The following is a 10,517-nucleotide window of genomic DNA, read 5'->3' as shown; positions in this document are numbered from 1 at the left end:
CTCTTTTATGTTGCTTCTGTTTTTTCCTTTTGATTAAAAAAAAAAATCAAAACATTGTTTCCCGTGTAAAGGTGCAAATGGCACAATCGCAACCAGTCTGATTACTGGAGAGACCAGTTTACTGCCGTCCAAAGGGGAAAACGGGTTGGGTTGCTTTTGTAACACCTACACATTCCTCTATTACTCTCACAGGAAAAGGTTCAAGTTGTGCTTTATCCAAAACTGAAGCATTTTTAGGTGCTATAAAGCAGACAAGCCAAAAATCTATAAAACAAGATCTTTTGTCTCCAATAATTTTTATTGAATATTTCAAAAAGGGTACAAATATTACATATGACAGCAACTGAAATGTAACCCTTTACAGAGGTGTAGAGTCATTAGAAGAATTGGGATAATTGCAGCGTTCCCAAGATGTGATACAGAGAGAGAATATAAGATCAAGAGATCCTGTGGTTCTATAGGCAGAGCACAGGTGAACCATGGGCATCCGAGACTCGAGGAGCGCCCAGTTTATCCCGAGTCTAGAACCTGGGGGCCTCAAACTCACGTCTGCTGAGCGTATAACTAAACCATGTTCAAAAAATCAAGGGAATGACTCAAAGTGGTTTTAAAGCCTTAAGGTTTTTTACCTTTTTTAATGCATTTAATAACTGCCCCAACATAAGATGTAAAATGGAGAATATCCTATGAGGCTATCCGCAGATAGCAGTTTATAAAGAGGCTTAGAGCCCATTTATAAATCTTATCAGATATCTTGTATTGACATAGTGGGGTTAGTTCCCCCTTCCTGTTTTTGGGGCACCTGGACATCCAGCAAATTTATGTCGCCCTTCAGCCTCTTTAGTCTATAAATACAGCACTTTGATCCTATACATCTCATTCATATATCCTCTCAAGGAAGCAGACTTTTGTGCAGAAGATTGAGAAAACGGCCCTATCCCTGGTGGCTGGAACATCTGATGAACCCATGTTTGGGAACCTGGGAATGTGTAAACATGATTAAACAGTGGCCAATAAAGGGGACATATACTGTATGGAGATGTATAGGCGGTACATAATTGTATCTCCACATTTTGTTAGTACTAATGTTTCCACTGTGTTTATTATGTCAAGCTTTTAACCTGTACAAATAAAAGATCTTTCTTTTTGCTTTGTCTGACTTTATAGCACCTTAAAAATCCTGGTGTATCATTTTGGTTTCATACTCCTTTTGGGATGTGGTGCTTAGAAACTCGCGTATCAAGGCTTGAGGACAAGATCTATGATCATACCCTGTGCTTTAAATTGCAGTAGTTGCCCTGTGCCTGTGAGTGTCACCAGGGTAAGTTCCATGTGATATTAAATGCTAAAAATCAATATGTGGCGCCGCACCCACAATATTGATTTTTTTGTAGCATTTGCGTTTATGTGGCTTGTTCTGACCTGATATTATATGAGAGACCAATGCTTACTTCAATTATTTCAAACCCCCACGGTTTCTTACCCCCCTCTTACATCTGAGGATTAACCCATTGAGGAGTCTGACAGTAGAGACACCACCGGGGGGGGGTTCCCCAACAAGCGACCACACTAGAGATAGATGTACACTCACCCTGAATATTAAAGTGGAGTTCCGCTCATCTGATACCCCCCCCACCCCACCCCCCTCCGGTGCCACAATTGGCACCTTTCAGGGGGGTGCAGATACCTGTATTAGGTATCTGCCCCCACTTCCGGGAATAGACTCCCGTGGGAGTCACCCCCCTTCCTGCACCCCCCCTCCCCCCCCCCGCTGTCTCCTGGGAAACACACTGGTCCCAGGAGATAGCAGGGACCACTTAGGACGCGCAGCGCAACTCACGCATGCGCAGTAGGGAACCGGGAAGTGAAGCCGCAACACTTCATTTTCTTATTCCCTCACCGAGAATGGCGGCGGCAGCAGCCGAGAGCCGAGCTACTGCTCGGCTTCGGCTGCTGACATCGCTGGTCTCCTGGACAGGTAAGTGTCCGTTTTATCAACAGTCAGCAGCTGCAGTATTTGTAGCTACTGGCTTTTAATAATTTTTTTTTCAGGTGGACTCCCTCTTTAACCACCTATGTGGAGCACCCGACCTTCATTGAATTAAAGAGCACAAGCACTTTACGTAACACTATGGGACTTTTTTTATTTTATTTATTTTACCTATGAATTAATGGTTGGATAATTTTAAATGCCTAGCGCTGTGTATATTTACACATATTGAAGTTTAGCAAGTTACATGTTGTCATGTAGTTGTTTAGATCTACTATAAGAAATGGTTCGGTTCTATGATACGCAGCACACAACAAAGCAGTATTTGTTAAAGTGGTTGTGAAGGTTTTTTACCTTAAGGCATTTTATGCATAAAGGTAAAAAAAACATTCTCTGTGCCCCCCCTCCCCCCCCCCTATCCTTACCTGAGTCGGATCTGGATCCAGTGATGTGCACAAGAGCAGAGACTCTCTCCCCCCTCATTGGCTCAGACACAGCAGCAGGGGCCATTGACTCCCAACAACCACAGCCGGGGAGAAGGGAGTAGGAAGCAGGGCCGAGCCACGCTCTTTGTATCTTATGAGGACACATAGCAGGGTTCGGGAGGGAGCATGCATAAATGCCCCTAGAGAAAGCGGCTTGCTATGGAGATACTCGGCTGGGAGGGAGAAACCAGCAGCCCCGGCAGGGGACCTTTAGAAAAGGAGGATCGGGCCTGCTCTGTTAAAAAGCATTGTACAGAACAGGTAAAAATGACATGTTTCTTATTTTAATTATGCCTTGGACCTCTTAGTTTCACACTTTTTCGATGAACTCTTATTTAACAAGTCCTTTTAGGAGTTCCTGGTAATACATATTTCCCATTACTCCCTTCCCAAGATCGATCTGTATTTTAACTCTTTGCTCCCTTTGACAGCTACCAGCTGACACTTTGCATTGCTGACAGCTGTTTAACCTGGCTGTCACTGCCAGCTTAGGCTACATTCATGCTTGTGATGGAATGCATTTAGTTTGCTGTGTGCAGGCGGCATTTACAACCACCAGCAAGAAACTACTGATTGAATGAAATTAACAGGTGCACTAGATGGGCAACAATGAGACGACCTCCAAAACAGGAATAGTTTTACAGATGGAGGCCGCTGACGTTTTTTTTTTTTCCCCTACTCATCTTTTTTGACTGTATTTCACGTACGTGCCGTTGCTTCAGTTTGCTTCAGTGCACATGTGCCGATTATGTCGGCACATGCAAATACAGGGGATATCTCCTAAACCGTGCAGGTTTAGGAGCTATACGGGGTAGCTACAGGCAAGTCTTATTATAGGCTTACCTGTAGCAAAAAGTGGTCTGTAGGGGTTTACAACCACTTCAAATATTTGAGTTTAGATATAAGATGCCATTTGAAGATCTACCTGAACAACATAAAAAAGATCAAAGATCACTGGGGTTTGGCGCTCCTTTTTTTTTTTTTTTTTTGGGTGGTAGTAAAGTCCTCTTTTGAACTTGTACCTACAGGAAAGCCGATCAGGTATACCTGTAGGTACAGTGAATATCTCCTTAACTTGCACTGTTCAGGAGATATTCACACGGGATGCAGCCTGTGACACCACAGGCGCATGCGCTCTGAAGGAAAGGCATACCCGTGCTGTACCTTCAGAGTTCCGTGCCAGTGCCGTGACTCCCGCACGCATGCACGGGAGAGACGTCATAGCAGGTCAGCCATTCTTACAGCCGGAGCCCATGAGCCTGTTGGGAAGACCAGGGGAAGCCCTGTCAGCGGTGTCAGCACGCCTCTGGAGGGCTTCATTCTAAGGCAGTGGTTCTCAACTCCTGTCCTCAGGACCCACGAACAGGCCAGGTTTGCAAGATAACTGAAATACATGACAGGTGATCTCAATGATTGCAGTATTCTAGTCTGCATCTCCCCAAGGTAATACTTAAAATCTGGCCTGTTAGTGAGGACAGGAGTTGAGAACCACTGTTCTAAGGTATTTCATAATGTGCTAGTATGCGATTATGCCATTGCCTTGCAGGGGATGTTTTTTTTTTTTTAAATCCCAAGTTTACTACCGCTTCAACTAGCAAGGCCTTATTAAATAGTAAGGAAAAATATAATAAAACAATTGTCATAAAAATATAAACTTAGCCTACCTTAAAGGTGTCAGTCAGCAGGGCAGTGGACTTTTTTACTTTTTTTTTTTTTTTCATGTTTGTTGGAAGGCTGTGGTGAAATATCAGGGTTCTCACCAGACCCTTGATGTCTCACTTTTGAGACACAGGAAAGAGATTGAGGACACAGTCCTCAACCTCTATCACTGCATCCTCAGTGTCACAGAATGAATGAACAGGAAGAACACTGCACTGTCTTCCTGTTTATGCACAAAGTGAAGCGCAGTAAACAATGATCAGTAAATGAATGAACACAGTGAGTGATTGGTAAATGACATATTTACCAACCCCCTTCCCCCATTCTCCATCCTGCATCCGCCGGCAGGAGAGGAGGTGGAAACAGTGCTAAGGGAGACCGGGGGAGCAGACACGGGGGACCGGGCAGCAGACGGAAGGGAAACCTGGAGAGGAGGAGTGGTGGGGTTGCATTTACTGCAACCGATCCCCTGTACTTTCCTCCTGCAGCAGCTGAAATCTGGCATGAGGGAGAGGAGGAGAACCTGGATTTCAGCTGCCACAGGAGGAGAATACAGGAAATCGGTTCCAATAAATTCTGCCCCTCCTGTTCAGGGGTCAGAAAGGAAGGGACGAGATCTACCCATCACTGGCCTGCGATTGATGGGTAGACCGAAATCGAGGGGTTGCTGACCCCCGTGCTAGGGTGTATGCTTTATCGCCATTCAAAAAAATAGGCCCTTGTTTATCCGTCATTTTAAAATGGTGTGGTGTTAGGCTGGGTTCACACTATCTTCACATGCGGCTCACAGCAGGAGTCCCCCGTTCAATGTTTCAGGTCCGATTTCAGCCTGAATTTTCGGCTGAATTCTGACCTAAAATGGACCAAAAGACGCACAGGACCCCTGTGCAGATTCTCAGCGGAGATATGTTAACCAGCTCCATAGAGAGCTGGTCAAAATCTCCTGCTATTGCGAATTGGATGCGGAGAACCCACATCCAGTTCGCAATAGTGTGAACCCAGCCTTAATCCTGGCATAAAATCTGGATTATTGAAGATTGGGGGGGTATGCCTGTTCCAAACGTCAAGCGAATATGATAAAGTGGGGCGTAGAATAGAAGGCCACAAGCTACTAGGGATCCATATTAAGGCCCCGATAGGTCGAGAAGGGCATGAGAGAACTTCAATAGATACCCACTGGGGCATGGGTCCTTTTGCAGTAGTATAGGCCAGTTGGGTTATCTGGGTAGTCTGGTGATATGGTGAAAGATAAAGTAAATCCTAAACCGCCACATGATTTTGGGCTGCATGCACACTGGGCTTAAAAAAAATAACAATTCCTGTCTGGGAACTGCTAAAAGTAGGGTCCTAAAGTAGTAAAGCAGCCTAGGCAATAGGTTCATTTTAATAGAATGCATTCTTCCAAACCTGTAGAGGGGATAATCAGACCACCTATCCAGATCCTTTTGAAGTTGTTTAAAAGGTGGTGGATAGTTTGCAATATAGAGAGTCTCCGTGGATGAAGTCAAGTGGATCCCTAGGTAAGAAATGGATTTAGACGGCAATTGAAAATTGATATTGCTGCAGATTGGGTCTACTGTAGGTTGGTGTAACTACCATCCAGGGCCACAGTTTTGTGTACATGCAATTTTAGGGCTTGACGTATTTGGTATCTATTTACTCCATGCAACCTCACCTTTTATATTACCAAAAAATGTTGTAGTGTGTGTGTGCCCTAAAATTGATTTAAAGGATAAGTTCACTTAAAAAAAATAAATAAATAAATGCCCATTTTTTTATTTTATTTTGCAGGTAAAAAAATGTGCATTTACTATTTTTTCTATTTTTTTTTAGGAGCCTGGAAAGCATTGCACCCACGATCAGCAGATCATTGACCATGCAGGTCTGCTGCAGACTGTCAGTGTGGGCTGTCTGTCCGTACATCATACATTGGACTTTGTACGGCCAGGCAGTTACACACTGACAGGAAGAATCGGTGAACTACCACAGCACTTAGAGCCTTGGTAGTTCATTGAGAAGGCTGTCGGTAGTTGTAGTTCATGGGCGCTCAACCTGCGGCCCTCCAGCTTTTGCGAAACTACAAGTCCCATCATGCTTCTGCCTTTGGGAGTCATGCTTGTAACTGTCAGCCTTGCAATGCCTCATGAGACAACAGCTGGAGGGCCACAGGTTGAGCACCCATGTTGTTGTTCATCTATTCACAGAACTCTGCGAGTGAATGGTGCGACTGTGTGGGCGGAGCCCCGCACGGCCACGCTCTTTCAAAAAGTGACAGCCGATACGGGGAACTTCTCCCTTTACTGCTGTCAAAGAGATTGCCAAATGGCTGCAGGATTGGGAACATGTTACATGTTCCTCCCTAAACACGGGTGAAGCATGTAACATTGTAATGTGTTACTCACGCGCTACCACTTTAAATACCATGCAGAGAGTGAAAGACTGAACATCTGCTGTCATTGATAGCTTATCCGTGGCTACTATAAACAGTATAAGAGAGGGGATAGTGTTGCGCTGTCTTAAAAAGTAAATACCATGCAGGGCTCCTATATGTGTGTAATCTATATTCCAAAGTGTGGTCATAGATAATCCAAATAAGTAAACCAAACTACTAATCATAAAAAGCAGTGTGCTCCAATAGTAAAATGATATTCAAGCAATAGTGCATATACTCCACAAAGCATAAATCATACAATTCTCATATAATATGGTGAATAAAGTGCTATTAGTGCATATAAGAGGTAGTGAACATGTGTCTCACGGCTGGACACCGAGACACACATAAAAGTCTTTAGGTATAAATGACACTGCCAGGGAAGGGGCTAAGTGTGTTCCCTAGTGTGTGTTCTAACTGTAGGGGGGATGGGAATGACTAGGGGAGGAGAGAGATTGGTGTTTATACTTGGTATGAACACACGATCTGTCTCCTCTCCCCTGAGAGAACTGGGATTTGTATGTTTACACACACAGATCCCATTTCTTGCTCTGTCACAAGCGATCGCGGGTGCCTGGCGGTCATCGGAGGCGTCTTAAAGAGACGACTTACAGCTACGACGGCTCGCGCAGGGGAGCCAACCTGCCGCAGTATAACTGCGGCGGCCGGTCTGGAAGCGCTTAAGGGTGCTGGGTCTCTGTTAGTCCTACAAGGGCATTCCTTTCCAGTGGGCTTCCAGATATATAATAGGATTGTAAGCTCTAAGGAGCAGGGCCCTCTGATCCCTCATGTATTGATTTGTATTGTAAGTGTACTCTCTGCCCATATGTTGTAAAGCGCTGCGCAAACTATTGACGCTATATAAATCCTATATAATAATAATAACAGGAGACAAGAGAGGAACACTCTCGTAGTTTAATAGCGTTTTAAAGAAAATATTTATTAAAATGCTGCAAACAGCTCAAACTTTAAAAGCCCCCCCACCAGAACACTCTGATCAGCTGCCATTGGCTGAGAGCGCTGATCGGGAGCCGGCCGGTTACTGGGTTTTTGCAGCATGCACGTCCGACAGAAGTGGGCCAACCGGCCAGCTGCCACACACACACACACACAGGCAGATTGTCGGCCATTTTTTAACGCACCGGCCTTCGTCGCCCGGCATTCGGCCCGTGTGTACGGGGCTTAAATCCTGCTAGGCTAACACTACCCTCCACCCAGATTGACAATGCTGCTGCCCCAAGATGTCTGCTTTACTACTTCACCCAAAATGCAGACTCCCTAGGACAGGAAGCGTGTCACTGGCAGGATCACAAGGTGAAAGGAAGAAAGAAAAAGAAAACTAATGCAGCAGTTACAGCTATAGATTCATAAGCTGCAATATTTTCCTTTTTGATTTTTGGGTTTATTACCGCTTTTACGTGTACTTTTTATAGAAAATATAAACAGTAGCGCAATTATCATGTTATATAAAAAAAATTGCAACTGCCACCATTTTATTAGACAGGGTCGCTGCTTTTGCAAAATAGATTATGTTTTGGGAGTTTTACGTTATTTTTAGCTGTAAAATGTGCATTTTAACATGCCAAAAAAAAACAAAACAATGCATTTAGCAAAGAAAGGGTTAAAAGCTTGAAATGAAATAAAATGAAATGAAAGTGAAAGTGGTGATGTGTCATCCACCCCTCCCTGTTTCTGACCTCTCTCAGCCCTTGTCAGTTGTATTTTTGGTAAGAGAACTTCTGAGAACTTTTGCAGGGTGTCACCAGACTGCAGGTGAGTTTATTTACCTTCCGGGGGTCTTTTCTGACTCGGTCCACCTCTCCTCCTACCTGCTTGAACTTCTTCCGCTACTACACACACCCCCCCCCCTCCCCTCCCCGTAAGATCAAATTCACACGGCTGCAAAGGGGTGGCTGCTGGTGATATTCCCTAGATTTTCACCAGGGGTTCTGAACACAGCCTGCACACAATGGGGTTGCTTTACTAAAGGAAAATAGACTGTGTACTTCGCAAAGTGCCATTGCTGAAGAGTTTAGTACCCAATCACATGCAAGGAAAAAAAAAAACAGCATTTGTCCTTGCACGCGATTGGATGATGGAAGTCAGCAGAGCTTCTGCTCATTTGCACTTTGCAAACTGCACAGTCTATTTGCCTTTAGTAAATCAACCCAAATGTTTGTGAACAACGGCAGCTGTCAATTTAGAATTTGGATGAAAAGTTTAGCGCTGGGAAACACTTTTTGAAAGATAAAAAGTGCATTTTATATACAACTATATGGATCAGACCAAAATGAGAGACAAATGAGGGACAAATAAGGTGGAATGAGGGACATTGCTCCAAATCAGGGACAGTCCCCCCAAATCAGGGACAGTTGGGAGCTATGTACTCTATGCTTAGAGTGAATAGAGCCTCCAAAAGACCCTAGACGCAGCCAATGTGCATATACGCTCACCGGCCACTTTATTAGGTACACCTGTTAAATTTCTTGGTAACACAATTTGCTAATCGGCCAATCACATGGCAGCACCTCAATGCATGTAGGCGTGGTGAAGACGACTTGCTGAAGTTCAAACCGAGCATTAGAATGGGGAAGAAAGGGGTTTTCAGTGACTTTGAACGTGGCATGTTTGTTGGTGCCGGAAAATGGGGAAATCCCTCAAAAGGGTGGGACTATAGCAGCGCTGGTCAAAGTCAATGAAGTAGTAAAATAATATCAAAATTTATTACAAACTGTACATATACAAAACATCAAGTGAAAATGATATTATTATTCCAGGTACTTATATAGCGCCATCAATTTACACAGCGCTTTACATATCCATTGTACATTCACATCAGTCCCTACCCTCAAGGAGCTTACAATCTAAGGTCCCTAGCTCACATTCATACATATACTAGGGACAATTTAGACAGGATCTGATTAACCTACCAGCAAGTCTTTAGACCCCTTTCACACTGGGGCGGTTTGCAGGCGCTATTGCGCTAAAAATATAGCGCCTGCAAACCGACCTGAAAGTGCCGCTGCTTTGTCCCCAATGTGAATGCCCCGAGGGCTTTCACACTGGAGCGGTGCGCTGGCAGGACGGGAAAAAAAGTCCTGCTAACACCATCTTCGGAGCGGGGAAGGGGCGGTGTTTATACCGCTCCTCCACCGCTCCTGCGCATTGAAATCAATGGGGCACCGCGCCTCTGCAGAGGCGCTTTGCGGTGGTTTTTAACCCTTTCTCGGCCACTAGCGGGGGTAAAAACCCCCTGCTAGCGGCGGAATACCGCCGCTAAAACGACGGTAAAGCGCCGCTAAAAATAGCGGCGATTTACCGCCGACGCTCCTCCCGCCCCAGTGTGAAAGGGCCCTTAGAGTGTGGGAGGAAACCGGAGTACCCGGACCAGCGACCCTTATTTGCTGCTAGGTGAAAATGCTAACCACTACACCACTGTATGACAACCATACATTGAAATTGAAAAGAATGCCAACTAACGCGTTTCGAGACTCCTTCTTCAGAGGTGTCCTGAATTGACCCTACATATAACTTTCTGCAAGATAAAGTTACATATAATATCCAATTACATATATCAGCAGAACCATAATGTACTAACCCAAATTTTGAGTGATGTATCAGAAATCGTGTCATGAAGCTTAAAAACATGCATCAGCGGGCCATGCGTTGTTGTTCTCTGACACCCCACCCGATATGACTAAAGGCCCGCAGAGATTCCCCCAGAATGCAGCCTGAGGACACAGGGGTTGTATGATGTTGAAAGATCGATGTAACCCCAAATCGGAGCTTGGATCTGAAAGGGGAAATTACATATAGATATATGTTTTAATGGACATAAATATGCATACACAACCATCTCTCGGGTTTACAGAGAATGGTCCGACAAAGAGAAAATATCCAGTGAGCGGCGGTTGTGTGAAGGAAAATGCCTTGTTGAGGTCAGAGGAGAATG

General features: G+C 44.7%; 1 protein-coding gene across 3 annotated transcripts in view; it reads left to right on the top strand.

Annotated features, from left to right (window-relative positions):
• The first annotated feature begins 8,201 nt into the window (after nucleotides 1-8,201).
• The window catches only part of LOC141114044 (opioid growth factor receptor-like), a 31,854-nt gene continuing 29,538 nt past the window's right edge, over nucleotides 8,202-10,517 (top strand). For 2 of the 3 annotated variants that reach the window (XM_073607494.1, XM_073607492.1), the window contains exon 1: nucleotides 8,202-8,338. The gene's annotated coding sequence lies outside the window, so the exon portion shown is untranslated. The remainder of the gene's footprint in view (nucleotides 8,339-10,517) is intronic. The other variant, XM_073607493.1, reaches the window with a different exon arrangement.

The sequence above is a fragment of the Aquarana catesbeiana genome, linkage group LG12 (genome assembly GCF_042186555.1).
Source record: "Aquarana catesbeiana isolate 2022-GZ linkage group LG12, ASM4218655v1, whole genome shotgun sequence".
NCBI lineage: Eukaryota > Metazoa > Chordata > Amphibia > Anura > Ranidae > Aquarana > Aquarana catesbeiana.
Note: the sequence above shows the minus strand (reverse complement) of the source record. Positions and strands in the feature narration are given on the sequence as shown.